Source organism: Cervus elaphus, chromosome 10 (assembly GCF_910594005.1).
Source record: "Cervus elaphus chromosome 10, mCerEla1.1, whole genome shotgun sequence".
NCBI lineage: Eukaryota > Metazoa > Chordata > Mammalia > Artiodactyla > Cervidae > Cervus > Cervus elaphus.
In genome coordinates this window covers 4,193,997-4,210,216 of record NC_057824.1, presented here as the reverse complement: position 1 = coordinate 4,210,216, position 16,220 = coordinate 4,193,997, and positions in this window count along the sequence as shown.

The following is a 16,220-nucleotide window of genomic DNA, read 5'->3' as shown; positions in this document are numbered from 1 at the left end:
TGGAGATCAGTGCCTCCAAAGGAGACGATGCCTGACTCCTCGTGAAACTTGATAGGAGTCACAGGATTCCTGTGGCACGTGGAAAGGGATATTTGGCCTCCTGCCTCAGCTGGAGAGGCGTCGCAATTGCCCTGCTAAGCCTCGAGGAGAATCCCGAGTTGTCCCTCGCAACTAGGCAGGAGTCCTGACTTCGCTGAACAACACATGGGTGGAAGGGCCATCCCAGTCGTAACTCGAGAATATACCCCAGGTTCCCGCCGCAACTCGAGAAAAACCATGAGACTTCCCCCTCGCCGCGAGATGAGGCCCGATTCCCCTTCACTGCGTGCAGAGCAATTCCGTGTTGCACATCACACATGAAAGGAGCCTTGATTTCCTTGATGGCACTCCAGAGAAACCCCAAGAACACTGTTTCAAGGCTGGAGGGATCCTGAGGTCCCTGTAGCAGCACGAAAGAGCTCCGTGGACCATGAATCAACTCGAGATGAGAGGTTAGTCCCTGGCTTCGACTCTCGAGGAATACCACCTTATCACAAGCACCTCAAGAGGAGGCTTCTCTCAGCTCTAGGTATGTGAGAGGGACCCTGAGTTTGCGGCCTCAAGTGGAATGGACACCGCGATGCCCTGACGCGAAATACGGCCGGATATCCCTGCAGTGACTTGAATGCAGGCTCGTCTTGCATCTCCCAAGACGAAAGGATGTCTGAATCCCCTGTGGAGACCACAGAGAAAGACCTAGTTCCCCACCTCATCGCGACCGGAGGCCTCACATCCTTTGAAAACTCCAGAGGTACGCGGAGATCAGTGCCTCCAAAGGAGACGATGCCTGACTCCTCGTGAAACTTGATAGGAGTCCCAGGATTCCTGTGGCACGTGGAAAGGGACCCTTGGTCTCCCGCCTCATCTGGAGAGGCGTCGCAATTGCCCTGCCAAGCCTCGACGAAAATCCCGAGTTGTCCCTCGCAACTAGGCAGGAGTCCTGACGTCGCTGAACAAACACGTGGGTGGAAGGGCCATCCCCGTCGTAACTCGAGAATATACCCCAGGTTCCCGCCGCAAATCGAGAAAAACCATGAGACTTCCCCCTCGCCGCGAGATGAGGCCCGATTCCCCTGCACTGCGTGCAGAGCAATTCCGGGTTGCACATCACACATGAAAGGAGCCTTGATTTCCTTGATGGCACTCCAGAGAAACCCCAAGAACACTGTTTCAAGGCTAGAGGGATCTTGAGGTCCCTGTAGCAGCACGAAAGAGCTCCGTGGACCACAAATCAACTCGAGATGAGAGGTTAGTCCCTGGCTTCGACTCCAGAGAAATACCACCTTACCACAAGCACCTCAAGAGGAGGCTTCTCTCAGCTCTAGGTATGTGAGAGGGACCCTGAGTTTGCGGCCTCAAGTGGAATGGACACCGCGATTCCCTGACGCGAAATAAGGCCGGATATCCCTGCAGTGACTTGAATGCAGGCTCGTCTTGCATCTCACAAGACGAAAGGATGTCTGAATCCCCTGTGGAGACCACAGAGAATGACCTAGTTCCCCACCTCATCGCGACCGGAGGCCTCACATCCTTTGAAAACTCCAGAGGTACGCGGAGATCAGTGCCTCCAAAGGAGACGATGCCTGACTCCTCGTGAAACTTGATAGGAGTCCCAGGATTCCTGTGGCACGTGGAAAGGGGCCCTTGGTCTCCCGCCTCAGCTGGAGAGGCGTCCCAATTCCCCTGCCAAGCCTCGAGGAGAATCCCGAGTTGTCCCTCGCAACTAGGCAGGAGTCCTGACGTCGCTGAACAAACACGTGGGTGGAAGGGCCATCCCCGTCGTAACTCGAGAATATACCCCAAGTTCCCGCCGCAACTTGAGAAAAACCATGAGACTTCCCCCTCGCCGCGAGATGAGGCCCGATTCCCCTGCACTGCGTGCAGAGCAATTCCGTGTTGCACATCACAAATGAAAGGAGCCTTGATTTCCTTGATGGCACTCCAGAGAAACCCCAAGAACACTGTTTCGAGGTTGAGGGATCCTGAGGTCACTGTAGCAACACGAAAGAGCTCCGTGGACCAAAAATCAACACGAGATGAGAGGTTAGTCCCTGGCTTCGACTCCAGAGGAATACCACCTTACAACAAGCACCTCAAGAGGAGGCTTCTCTCAGCTCTATGTATGTGAGAGTGACCCTGAGTTTGCGGCCTCAAGTGGAATGGAGACCGCGATGCCCTGACTCGAAATAAGGCCGGATATCCCTGCAGTGACTTGAATGCAGGCTCGTCTTGCATCTCCCAAGACGAAAGGATGTCTGAATCCCCTGTGGAGACCACAGAGAAAGACCTATTTCCCCACCTCATCGCGACCAGAGGCCTCACATCCTTTGAAAACTCCAGAGGTACGCGGAGATCAGTGCCTCCAAAGGAGACGATGCCTGACTCCTCGTGAAACTTGATAGGAGTCCCAGGATTTCTGTGGCACGTGGAAAGGGACCCTTGGTCTCCCGCCTCAGCTGAAGAGGCTTCCCAATTGCCCTGCCAAGCCTCGAGGGGAATCCCGAGTTGTCCCTCGCAACTAGGCAGGAGTCCTGACGTCGCTGAAGAAACACGTGGGTGGAAGGGCCATCCCCGTCGTAACTCGAGAATATACCCCAGGTTCCCGCCGCAACTCGAGAAAAACCATGAGACTTCCCCCTCGCCGCGAGATGAGGCCCGATTCCCCTGCACTGCGTACAGAGCAATTCCGTGTTGCACATCACACATGAAAGGAGCCTTGATTTCCTTGATGGCACTCCAGAGAAACCCCAAGAACACTGTTTCAAGGCTAGAGGGATCCTGAGGTCACTGTAGCAACATGAAAGAGCTCCGTGGACCAAAAATCAACTCGAGATGAGAGGTTAGTCCCTGGCTTCGACTCCAGAGGAAAACCACCTTACCACAAGCACCTCGAGAGGAGGCTTCTCTCAGCTCTAGGTATGTGAGAGGGACCCTGATTTTGCGGCTTCAAGCGGAATGGACACCGCGATGCCCTGACTCGAAATAAGGCCGGATATCCCTGCAGTGACTTGAATGCAGGCTCGTCTTGCATCTCCCAAGACGAAAGGATGTCTGAATCCCCTGTGGAGACCACAGAGAAAGACCTAGTTCCCCACCTCATCGCGACCGGAGGCCTCACATCCTTTGAAAACTCCAGAGGTACGCGGAGATCAGTGCCTCCAAAGGAGACGATGCCTGACTCCTCGTGAAACTTGATAGGAGTCCCAGGATTCCTGTGGCACGTGGAAAGGGACCCTTGGTCTCCCGCCTCAGATGGAGAGGCGTCCCAATTGCCCTGCCAAGCCTCGAGGAGAATCCCGAGTTGTCCCTCGCAACTAGGCAGGAGTCCTGCCGTCGCTGAACTAACACGTGTGTGGAAGGGCCATTCCCGTCGTAACTCAAGAATATACCGCAGGTTCCCGCCGCAACTCGAGAAAAACCATGAGACTTCCCCATCGCCGCGAGATGAGGCCCGATTACCTTGCACTGCGTGCAGATCAATTCCGTGTTGCACATCATACATGAAAGGAGCCTTGATTTCCTTGATGGCACTCCAGAGAATCCTCAAGAACACTGTTTCAAGGTTGAGGGATCCTGAGGTCACTGTAGCAACACGAAAGAGCTTCGTGGACCAAAAATCAACTCGAGATGAGAGGTTAGTCCCTGGCTTCGACTCCAGAGGAATACCACCTTACCACAAGCACCTCAAGATGAGGCTTCTCTCAGCTCTCTGTATGTGAGAGGGACCCTGAGTTTGCGGCCTCAAGTGGAATGGAGACCGCGATGCCCTGACTCGAAATAAGGCCGGATATCCCTGCAGTGACTTGAATGCAGGCTCGTCTTGCATCTCCCAAGACGAAAGGATGTCTGAATCCCCTGTGGAGACCACAGAGAAAGACCTAGTTCCCCACCTCATCGCGACCGGAGGCCTCACATCCTTTGAAAACTCCAGAGGTACGCGGAGATCAGTGCCTCCAAAGGAGACGATGCCTGACTCCTCGTGAAACTTAATAGGAGTCCCAGGATTCCTGTGGCACGTGGAAAGGGACCCTTGGTCTCCAGCCTCAGCTGGAGAGGCGTCCCAATTGCCCTGCCAAGCCTCGAGGAGAATCCCAAGTTGTCCCTCGCAACTAGGCAGGAGTCCTGACATCGCTGAACAAACACGTGGGTGGAAGGGCCATACCCGTCGTAACTCGAGAATATACCCCAGGTTCCCGCCGCAACTCGAGAAAAACCATGAGACTTCCCCCTCGCCGCGAGATGAGGCCCGATACCCCTGCACTGCGTGCAGAGCAATTCCGTGTTGCACATCACACATGAAAGGAGCCTTGATTTCCTTGATGGCACTCCAGAGAATCCCCAAGAACACTGTTTCAAGGTTGAGGGATCCTGAGGTCACTGTAGCAACACGAAAGTGCTCCGTGGACCAAAAATCAACTCGAGATGAGAGGTTAGTCCCTGGCTTCGACTCCAGAGGAATACCACCTTACCACAAACACCTCAAGAGGAGGCTTCTCTCAGCTCTAGCTATGTGAGAGGGACCCTGAGTTTGCGGCCTCAAGTGGAATGGAGACCGCGATTCCCTGACTCGAAAAAAGGCCGGATATCCCTGCAGTGACTTGAATGCAGGCTCGTCTTGCATCTCCCAAGACGAAAGGATGTCTGAATCCCCTGTGGTGACCACAGAGAATGACCTAGTTCCCCACCTCATCGCGACCGGAGGCCTCACATCCTTTGAAAACTCCAGAGGTACGTGGAGATCAGTGCCTCCAAAGGAGACGATGCCTGACTCCTCGTGAAACTTGATAGGAGTCACAGGATTCCTGTGGCACGTGGAAAGGGATATTTGGTCTCCTGCCTCAGCTGGAGAGGCGTCCCAATTGCCCTGCCAAGCCTCGAGGAGAATCCCGAGTTGTCCCTCGCAACTAGGCAGGAGTCCTGACTTCGCTGAACAAACACGTGGGTGGAAGGGCCATCCCAGTCGTAACTCGAGAATATACCCCAGGTTCCCGCCGCAACTCGAGAAAAACCATGAGACTTCCCCCTCGCCGCGAGATGAGGCCCGATTCCCCTTCACTGCGTGCAGAGCAATTCCGTGTTGCACATCACACATGAAAGGAGCCTTGATTTCCTTGATGGCACTCCAGAGAAACCCCAAGAACACTGTTTCAAGGCTAGAGGGATCCTGAGGTCACTGTAGCAACACGAAAGAGCTCCGTGGACCACAAATCAACTCGAGATGAGAGGTTAGTACCTGGCTTCGACTCCAGAGGAATACCACCTTACCACAAGCACCTCAAGAGGAGGCTTCTCTCAGCTCTAGCTATGTGAGAGGGACCCTGACTTTGCGGCCTCAAGTGGAATGGACACCGCGATTCCCTGACGCGAAATAAGGCCGGATATCCCTGCAGTGACATGAATGCAGGCTCGTCTTGCATCTCACAAGACGAAAGGATGTCTGAATCCCCTGTGGAGACCACAGAGAATGACCTAGTTCCCCACCTCATCGCGAACGGAGGCCTCACATCCTTTGAAAACTCCAGAGGTACGCGGAGATCAGTGCCTCCAAAGGAGACGATGCCTGACTCCTCGTGAAACTTGATAGGAGTCCCAGGATTCCTGTGGCACGTGGAAAGGGACACTTGGTCTCCCGCCTCAGCTGGAGAGGCGTCCCAATTCCCCTGCCAAGCCTCGAGGAGAATCCCGAGTTGTCCCTCGCAACTAGGCAGGAGTCCTGACGTCGCTGAACAAACACGTGGGTGGAAGGGCCATCCCCGTCGTAACTCGAGAATATACCCCAAGTTTCCGCCGCAACTCGAGAAAAACCATGAGACTTCCCCCTCGCCGCGAGATGAGGCCCTATTCCCCTGCACTGCGTGCAGAGCAATTCCGTGTTGCACATCACAAATGAAAGGAACCTTGATTTCCTTGATGGCACTCCAGAGAAACCCCAAGAACACTGTTTCGAGGTTGAGGGATCCTGAGGTCACTGTAGCAACACGAAAGAGCTCCGTGGACCAAAAATCAACTCGAGATGAGAGGTGAGTCCCTGGCTTCGACTCCAGAGGAATACCACCTTACCACAAGCACCTCAAGAGGAGGCTTCTCTCAGCTCTAGGTATGTGAGAGGGACCCTGAGTTTGCGGCCTCAAGTGGAATGGAGACCGCGATTCCCTGACTCGAAATAAGGCCGGATATCCCTGCAGTGACTTGAATGCAGGCTCGTCTTGCATCTCCCAAGACGAAAGGATGTCTGAATCCCCTGTGGTGACCACAGAGAATGACCTAGTTCCCCACCTCATCGCGACCGGAGGCCTCACATCCTTTGAAAACTCCAGAGGTACGTGGAGATCAGTGCCTCCAAAGGAGACGATGCCTGACTCCTCGTGAAACTTGATAGGAGTCACAGGATTCCTGTGGCACGTGGAAAGGGATATTTGGCCTCCTGCCTCAGCTGGAGAGGCGTCGCAATTGCCCTGCTAAGCCTCGAGGAGAATCCCGAGTTGTCCCTCGCATCTAGGCAGGAGTCCTGACTTCGCTGAACAAACACATGGGTGGAAGGGCCATCCCAGTCGTAACTCGAGAATATACCCCAGGTTCCCGCCGCAACTCGAGAAAAACCATGAGACTTCCCCCTCGCCGCGAGATGAGGCCCGATTCCCCTTCACTGCGTGCAGAGCAATTCCGTGTTGCACATCACACATGAAAGGAGCCTTGATTTCCTTGATGGCACTCCAGAGAAACCCCAAGAACACTGTTTCAAGGCTGGAGGGATCCTGAGGTCCCTGTAGCAGCACGAAAGAGCTCCGTGGACCATGAATCAACTCGAGATGAGAGGTTAGTCCCTGGCTTCGACTCTCGAGGAATACCACCTTATCACAAGCACCTCAAGAGGAGGCTTCTCTCAGCTCTAGGTATGTGAGAGGGACCCTGAGTTTGCGGCCTCAAGTGGAATGGACACCGCGATGCCCTGACGCGAAATACGGCCGGATATCCCTGCAGTGACTTGAATGCAGGCTCGTCTTGCATCTCCCAAGACGAAAGGATGTCTGAATCCCCTGTGGAGACCACAGAGAAAGACCTAGTTCCCCACCTCATCGCGACCGGAGGCCTCACATCCTTTGAAAACTCCAGAGGTACGCGGAGATCAGTGCCTCCAAAGGAGATGATGCCTGACTCCTCGTGAAACTTGATAGGAGTCCCAGGATTCCTGTGGCACGTGGAAAGGGACCCTTGGTCTCCCGCCTCAGCTGGAGAGGCGTCGCAATTGCCCTGCCAAGCCTCGACGAGAATCCCGAGTTGTCCCTCGCAACTAGGCAGGAGTCCTGACGTCGCTGAACAAACACGTGGGTGGAAGGGCCATCCCCGTCGTAACTCGAGAATATACCCCAGGTTCCCGCCGCAAATCGAGAAAAACCATGAGACTTCCCCCTCGCCGCGAGATGAGGCCCGATTCCCCTGCACTGCGTGCAGAGCAATTCCGGGTTGCACATCACACATGAAAGGAGCCTTGATTTCCTTGATGGCACTCCAGAGAAACCCCAAGAACACTGTTTCAAGGCTAGAGGGATCTTGAGGTCCCTGTAGCAGCACGAAAGAGCTCCGTGGACCACAAATCAACTCGAGATGAGAGGTTAGTCCCTGGCTTCGACTCCAGAGAAATACCACCTTACCACAAGCACCTCAAGAGGAGGCTTCTCTCAGCTCTAGGTATGTGAGAGGGACCCTGAGTTTGCGGCCTCAAGTGGAATGGACACCGCGATTCCCTGACGCGAAATAAGGCCGGATATCCCTGCAGTGACTTGAATGCAGGCTCGTCTTGCATCTCACAAGAGGAAAGGATGTCTGAATCCCCTGTGGAGACCACAGAGAATGACCTAGTTCCCCACCTCATCGCGACCGGAGGCCTCACATCCTTTGAAAACTCCAGAGGTACGCGGAGATCAGTGCCTCCAAAGGAGCCGATGCCTGACTCCTCGTGAAACTTGATAGGAGTCCCAGGATTCCTGTGGCACGTGGAAAGGGGCCCTTGGTCTCCCGCCTCAGCTGGAGAGGCGTCCCAATTCCCCTGCCAAGCCTCGAGGAGAATCCCGAGTTGTCCCTCGCAACTAGGCAGGAGTCCTGACGTCGCTGAACAAACACGTGGGTGGAAGGGCCATCCCCGTCGTAACTCGAGAATATACCCCAAGTTCCCGCCGCAACTTGAGAAAAACCATGAGACTTCCCCCTCGCCGCGAGATGAGGCCCGATTCCCCTGCACTGCGTGCAGAGCAATTCCGTGTTGCACATCACAAATGAAAGGAGCCTTGATTTCCTTGATGGCACTCCAGAGAAACCCCAAGAACACTGTTTCGAGGTTGAGGGATCCTGAGGTCACTGTAGCAACACGAAAGAGCTCCGTGGACCAAAAATCAACACGAGATGAGAGGTTAGTCCCTGGCTTCGACTCCAGAGGAATACCACCTTACAACAAGCACCTCAAGAGGAGGCTTCTCTCAGCTCTATGTATGTGAGAGTGACCCTGAGTTTGCGGCCTCAAGTGGAATGGAGACCGCGATGCCCTGACTCGAAATAAGGCCGGATATCCCTGCAGTGACTTGAATGCAGGCTCGTCTTGCATCTCCCAAGACGAAAGGATGTCTGAATCCCCTGTGGAGACCACAGAGAAAGACCTATTTCCCCACCTCATCGCGACCAGAGGCCTCACATCCTTTGAAAACTCCAGAGGTACGCGGAGATCAGTGCCTCCAAAGGAGACGATGCCTGACTCCTCGTGAAACTTGATAGGAGTCCCAGGATTTCTGTGGCACGTGGAAAGGGACCCTTGGTCTCCCGCCTCAGCTGAAGAGGCTTCCCAATTGCCCTGCCAAGCCTCGAGGGGAATCCCGAGTTGTCCCTCGCAACTAGGCAGGAGTCCTGACGTCGCTGAAGAAACACGTGGGTGGAAGGGCCATCCCCGTCGTAACTCGAGAATATACCCCAGGTTCCCGCCGCAACTCGAGAAAAACCATGAGACTTCCCCCTCGCCGCGAGATGAGGCCCGATTCCCCTGCACTGCGTACAGAGCAATTCCGTGTTGCACATCACACATGAAAGGAGCCTTGATTTCCTTGATGGCACTCCAGAGAAACCCCAAGAACACTGTTTCAAGGCTAGAGGGATCCTGAGGTCACTGTAGCAACATGAAAGAGCTCCGTGGACCAAAAATCAACTCGAGATGAGAGGTTAGTCCCTGGCTTCGACTCCAGAGGAAAACCACCTTACCACAAGCACCTCGAGAGGAGGCTTCTCTCAGCTCTAGGTATGTGAGAGGGACCCTGATTTTGCGGCTTCAAGCGGAATGGACACCGCGATGCCCTGACTCGAAATAAGGCCGGATATCCCTGCAGTGACTTGAATGCAGGCTCGTCTTGCATCTCCCAAGACGAAAGGATGTCTGAATCCCCTGTGGAGACCACAGAGAAAGACCTAGTTCCCCACCTCATCGCGACCGGAGGCCTCACATCCTTTGAAAACTCCAGAGGTACGCGGAGATCAGTGCCTCCAAAGGAGACGATGCCTGACTCCTCGTGAAACTTGATAGGAGTCCCAGGATTCCTGTGGCACGTGGAAAGGGACCCTTGGTCTCCCGCCTCAGATGGAGAGGCGTCCCAATTGCCCTGCCAAGCCTCGAGGAGAATCCCGAGTTGTCCCTCGCAACTAGGCAGGAGTCCTGCCGTCGCTGAACTAACACGTGTGTGGAAGGGCCATTCCCGTCGTAACTCAAGAATATACCGCAGGTTCCCGCCGCAACTCGAGAAAAACCATGAGACTTCCCCATCGCCGCGAGATGAGGCCCGATTACCTTGCACTGCGTGCAGATCAATTCCGTGTTGCACATCATACATGAAAGGAGCCTTGATTTCCTTGATGGCACTCCAGAGAATCCTCAAGAACACTGTTTCAAGGTTGAGGGATCCTGAGGTCACTGTAGCAACACGAAAGAGCTTCGTGGACCAAAAATCAACTCGAGATGAGAGGTTAGTCCCTGGCTTCGACTCCAGAGGAATACCACCTTACCACAAGCACCTCAAGATGAGGCTTCTCTCAGCTCTCTGTATGTGAGAGGGACCCTGAGTTTGCGGCCTCAAGTGGAATGGAGACCGCGATGCCCTGACTCGAAATAAGGCCGGATATCCCTGCAGTGACTTGAATGCAGGCTCGTCTTGCATCTCCCAAGACGAAAGGATGTCTGAATCCCCTGTGGAGACCACAGAGAAAGACCTAGTTCCCCACCTCATCGCGACCGGAGGCCTCACATCCTTTGAAAACTCCAGAGGTACGCGGAGATCAGTGCCTCCAAAGGAGACGATGCCTGACTCCTCGTGAAACTTAATAGGAGTCCCAGGATTCCTGTGGCACGTGGAAAGGGACCCTTGGTCTCCAGCCTCAGCTGGAGAGGCGTCCCAATTGCCCTGCCAAGCCTCGAGGAGAATCCCAAGTTGTCCCTCGCAACTAGGCAGGAGTCCTGACATCGCTGAACAAACACGTGGGTGGAAGGGCCATACCCGTCGTAACTCGAGAATATACCCCAGGTTCCCGCCGCAACTCGAGAAAAACCATGAGACTTCCCCCTCGCCGCGAGATGAGGCCCGATAGCCCTGCACTGCGTGCAGAGCAATTCCGTGTTGCACATCACACATGAAAGGAGCCTTGATTTCCTTGATGGCACTCCAGAGAATCCCCAAGAACACTGTTTCAAGGTTGAGGGATCCTGAGGTCACTGTAGCAACACGAAAGTGCTCCGTGGACCAAAAATCAACTCGAGATGAGAGGTTAGTCCCTGGCTTCGACTCCAGAGGAATACCACCTTACCACAAACACCTCAAGAGGAGGCTTCTCTCAGCTCTAGCTATGTGAGAGGGACCCTGAGTTTGCGGCCTCAAGTGGAATGGACACCGCGATTCCCTGACGCGAAATAAGGCCGGATATCCCTGCAGTGACTTGAATGCAGGCTCGTCTTGCATCTCACAAGACGAAAGGATTTCTGAATCCCCTGTGGAGACCACAGAGAATGACCTAGTTCCCCACCTCATGGCGACCGGAGGCCGCACATCCTTTGAAAACTCCAGAGGTACGCGGAGATCAGTGCCTCCAAAGGAGACGATGCCTGACTCCTCGTGAAACTTGATAGGAGTCACAGGATTCCTGTGGCACGTGGAAAGGGACCCTTGGTCTCCCGCCTCACCTGGAGAGGCGTCCCAATTGCCCTGCCAAGCCTCGAGGAGAATCCCGAGTTGTCCCTCGCAACTAGGCAGGAGTCCTGCCGTCGCTGAACTAACACGTGTGTGGAAGGGCCATCCCCGTCGTAACTCGAGAATATACCCCAGGTTCCCGCCGCAACTCGAGAAAAACCATGAGACTTCCCCCTCGCCGCGAGATGAGGCCAGATTAACCTGCACTGCAAGCAGATCAATTCCGTGTTACACATCACACATGAAAGGAGCCTTGATTTCCTTGATGGCACTCCAGAGAATCCCCAAGAACACTGTTTCAAGGTTGAGGGATCCTGAGGTCACTGTAGCAACACGAAAGAGCTTCGTGGACCAAAAATCAACTCGAGATGAGAGGTTAGTCCCTGGCTTCGACTCCAGAGGAATACCACCTTACCACAAGCACCTCAAGAGGAGGCTTCTCTCAGCTCTAGGTATGTGAGAGGGACCCTGAGTTTGCGGCCTCAAGTGGAATGGAGACCGCGATGCCCTGCCTCGAAATAAGGCCGGATATCCCTGCAGTGACTTGAATGCAGGCTCGTCTTGCATCTCCCAAGACGAAAGGATGTCTGAATCCCCTGTGGAGACCACAGAGAAAGACCTAGTTCCCCACCTCATCGCGACCGGAGGCCTCACATCCTTTGAAAACTCCAGAGGTACGCGGAGATCAGTGCCTCCAAAGGAGACGATGCCTGACTCCTCGTGAAACTTGATAGGAGTCCCAGGATTCCTGTGGCACGTGGAAAGGGACCCTTGGTCTCCCGCCTCAGCTGGAGAGGCGTCCCAATTGCCCTGCCAAGCCTCGAGGAGAATCCCGAGTTGTCCCTCGCAACTAGGCAGGAGTCCTGACGTCGCTGAACAAACACGTGTGTGGAAGGGCCATCCCCGTCGTAACTCGAGAATATACCCCAGGTTCCCGCCGCAACTCGAGAAAAACCATGAGACTTCCCCCTCGCCGCGAGATGAGGCCCGATTCCCCTGCACTGCGTGCAGAGCAATTCCGTGTTACACATCACACATGAAAGGAGCCTTGATTTCCTTGATGGCACTCCAGAGAAACCCCAAGAACACTGTTTCAAGGTTGAGGGATCCTGAGGTCACTGTAGCAACACGAAAGAGCTTCGTGGACCAAAAATAAACTCGAGATGAGAGGTTAGTCCCTGGCTTCGACTCCAGAGGAATACCACCTTACCACAAGCACCTCAAGAGGAGGCTTCTCTCAGCTCTAGCTATGTGAGAGGGACCCTGAGTTTGCGGCCTCAAGTGGAATGGACACCGCGATTCCCTGACGCGAAATAAGGCCGGATATCCCTGCAGTGACTTGAATGCAGGCTCGTCTTGCATCTCCCAAGACGAAAGGATGTCTGAATCCCCTGTGGAGACCACAGAGAATGACCTAGTTCCCCACCTCATCGCGACCGGAGGCCGCACATCCTTTGAAATCTCCAGAGGTACGCGGAGATCAGTGCCTCCAAAGGAGACGATGCCTGACTCCTCGTGAAACTTGATAGGAGTCACAGGATTCCTGTGGCACGTGGAAAGGGACACTTGGTCTCCCGCCTCACCTGGAGAGGCGTCACAATTGCCCTGCCAAGCCTCAAGGAGAATCCCGAATTGTCCCTCGCAACTAGGCAGGAGTCCTGACGTCGCTGAACAAACACGTCAGTGGAAGGGCCATCCCCGTCGTAACTCGAGAATATACCCCAGGTTCCCGCCGCAACTCGAGAAAAACCATGAGACTCCCCCCTCGCCGCGAGATGAGGCCCGATTCCCCTGCACTGCGTGCAGAGCAATTCCGTGTTGCACATCACACATGAAAGGAGCCTTGATTTCCTTGATGGCACTCCAGAGAATCCCCAAGAACATTGTTTCAAGGCTGGAGGGATCCTGAGGTCCCTGTAGCAGCACGAAAGAGCTCTGTGGACCAAAAATCAACTCGAGATGAGAGGTTAGTCCCTGGCTTCGACTCCAGAGGAATACCACTTTACCACAAGCACCTCAAGAGGAGGCTTCTCTCAGCTCTAGGTACGTGAGAGGGACCCTGATTTTGCGGCCTCAAGTGGAATGGACACCGCGATGCCCTGACGCGACATAAGGCTGGATATCCCTGCAGTGACTTGAATGCAGGCTCGTCTTGCATCTCCCAAGACGAAAGGATGTCTGATTCCCCTGTGGAGACCACAGAGAAAGACCTAGTTCCCCACCTCATCGCGACCGGAGGCCTCACATCCTTTGAAAACTCCAGAGGTACACGGAGATCAGGGCCTCCAAAGGAGACGATGCCTGACTCCTCGTGAAACTTGATAGGAGTCCCAGGATTCCTGTGGCACGTGGAAAGGGACCCTTGGTCTCCCGCCTCAGCTGGAGAGGCGTCCCAATTGCCCTGCCAAGCCTCGAGGAGAATCCCGAGTGGTCCCTCGCAACTAGGCAGGAGTCCTGACGTCGCTGAACTAACACGTGTGTGGAAGGGCCATCCCCGTCGTAACTCGAGAATATACCCCAGGTTCCCGTAGCAACTCGATAAAAACCATGAGACTTCCCCCTCGCCGCGAGATGAGGCCCGATTCCCCTGCACTGTGTGCAGAGCAATTCTGTGTTGCACATCACACATGAAAGGAGCCTTGATTTCCTTGATGGCACTCCAGAGAAACCCCAAGAACACTGTTTCAAGGTTGAGGGATCCTGAGGTCACTGTAGCAACACGAAAGAGCTCTGTGGACCAAAAATCAACTCGAGATGAGAGGTTAGTCCCTGGCTTCGACTCCAGAGGAATACCACCTTACCACAAGCACCTCAAGAGGTGGCTTCTCTCAGCTCTATGTATGTGAGAGGGACCCTGAGTTTGCGGCCTCAAGTGGAATGGACACCGCGATGCCCTGACTCGAAATAAGGCCGGATATCCCTGCAGTGACTTGAATGCAGGCTCGTCTTGCATCTCCCAAGATGAAAGTATGTCTGAATCCCCTGTGGAGACCACAGAGAAAGACCTAGTTCCCCACCTCATCGCGACCGGAGGCCTCACATCCTTTGAAAACTCCAGAGGTACGCGGAGATCAGTGCCTCCAAAGGAGACGATGCCTGACTCCTCGTGAAACTTGATAGGAGTCCCAGGATTCCTGTGGCACGTGGAAAGGGACCCTTGGTCTCCCGCCTCAGCTGGAGAGGCGTCGCAATTGCCCTGCCAAGCCTCGAGGAGAATCCCGAGTTGTCCCTCGCAACTAGGCAGGAGTCCTGACGTCGCTGAACAAACACGTGGGTGGAAGGGCCATCCCCGTCGTAACTGGAGAATATACCCCAGGTTCCCGACGCAACTCGAGAAAAACCATGAGACTTCCCCCTCGCCGCGAGATGAGGCCTGATTCCCCTGCACTGCGTGCAGAGCAATTCCGGGTTGCACATCACACATGAAAGGAGCCTTGATTTCCTTGATGGCACTCCAGAGAAACCCCAAGAACACTGTTTCAAGGTTGAGAGATCCTGAGGTCACTGTAGCAACACGAAAGAGCTCCGTGGACCAAAAATCAACTCGAGATGAGAGGTTAGTCCCTGGCTTCGACTCCAGAGGAATACCACCTTACCACAAGCACCTCAAGAGGAGGCTTCTCTCAGCTCTAGCTATGTGAGAGGGACCCTGAGTTTGCGGCCTCAAGTGGAATGGAGACCGCGATTCCCTGACTCGAAAAAAGGCCGGATATCCCTGCAGTGACTTGAATGCAGGCTCGTCTTGCATCTCCCAAGACGAAAGGATGTCTGAATCCCCTGTGGTGACCACAGAGAATGACCTAGTTCCCCACCTCATCGCGACCGGAGGCCTCACATCCTTTGAAAACTCCAGAGGTACGTGGAGATCAGTGCCTCCAAAGGAGACGATGCCTGACTCCTCGTGAAACTTGATAGGAGTCACAGGATTCCTGTGGCACGTGGAAAGGGATATTTGGTCTCCTGCCTCAGCTGGAGAGGCGTCCCAATTGCCCTGCCAAGCCTCGAGGAGAATCCCGAGTTGTCCCTCGCAACTAGGCAGGAGTCCTGACTTCGCTGAACAAACACGTGGGTGGAAGGGCCATCCCAGTCGTAACTCGAGAATATACCCCAGGTTCCCGCCGCAACTCGAGAAAAACCATGAGACTTCCCCCTCGCCGCGAGATGAGGCCCGATTCCCCTTCACTGCGTGCAGAGCAATTCCGTGTTGCACATCACACATGAAAGGAGCCTTGATTTCCTTGATGGCACTCCAGAGAAACCCCAAGAACACTGTTTCAAGGCTAGAGGGATCCTGAGGTCACTGTAGCAACACGAAAGAGCTCCGTGGACCACAAATCAACTCGAGATGAGAGGTTAGTACCTGGCTTCGACTCCAGAGGAATACCACCTTACCACAAGCACCTCAAGAGGAGGCTTCTCTCAGCTCTAGCTATGTGAGAGGGACCCTGACTTTGCGGCCTCAAGTGGAATGGACACCGCGATTCCCTGACGCGAAATAAGGCCGGATATCCCTGCAGTGACATGAATGCAGGCTCGTCTTGCATCTCACAAGACGAAAGGATGTCTGAATCCCCTGTGGAGACCACAGAGAATGACCTAGTTCCCCACCTCATCGCGAACGGAGGCCTCACATCCTTTGAAAACTCCAGAGGTACGCGGAGATCAGTGCCTCCAAAGGAGACGATGCCTGACTCCTCGTGAAACTTGATAGGAGTCCCAGGATTCCTGTGGCACGTGGAAAGGGACACTTGGTCTCCCGCCTCAGCTGGAGAGGCGTCCCAATTCCCCTGCCAAGCCTCGAGGAGAATCCCGAGTTGTCCCTCGCAACTAGGCAGGAGTCCTGACGTCGCTGAACAAACACGTGGGTGGAAGGGCCATCCCCGTCGTAACTCGAGAATATACCCCAAGTTTCCGCCGCAACTCGAGAAAAACCATGAGACTTCCCCCTCGCCGCGAGATGAGGCCCTA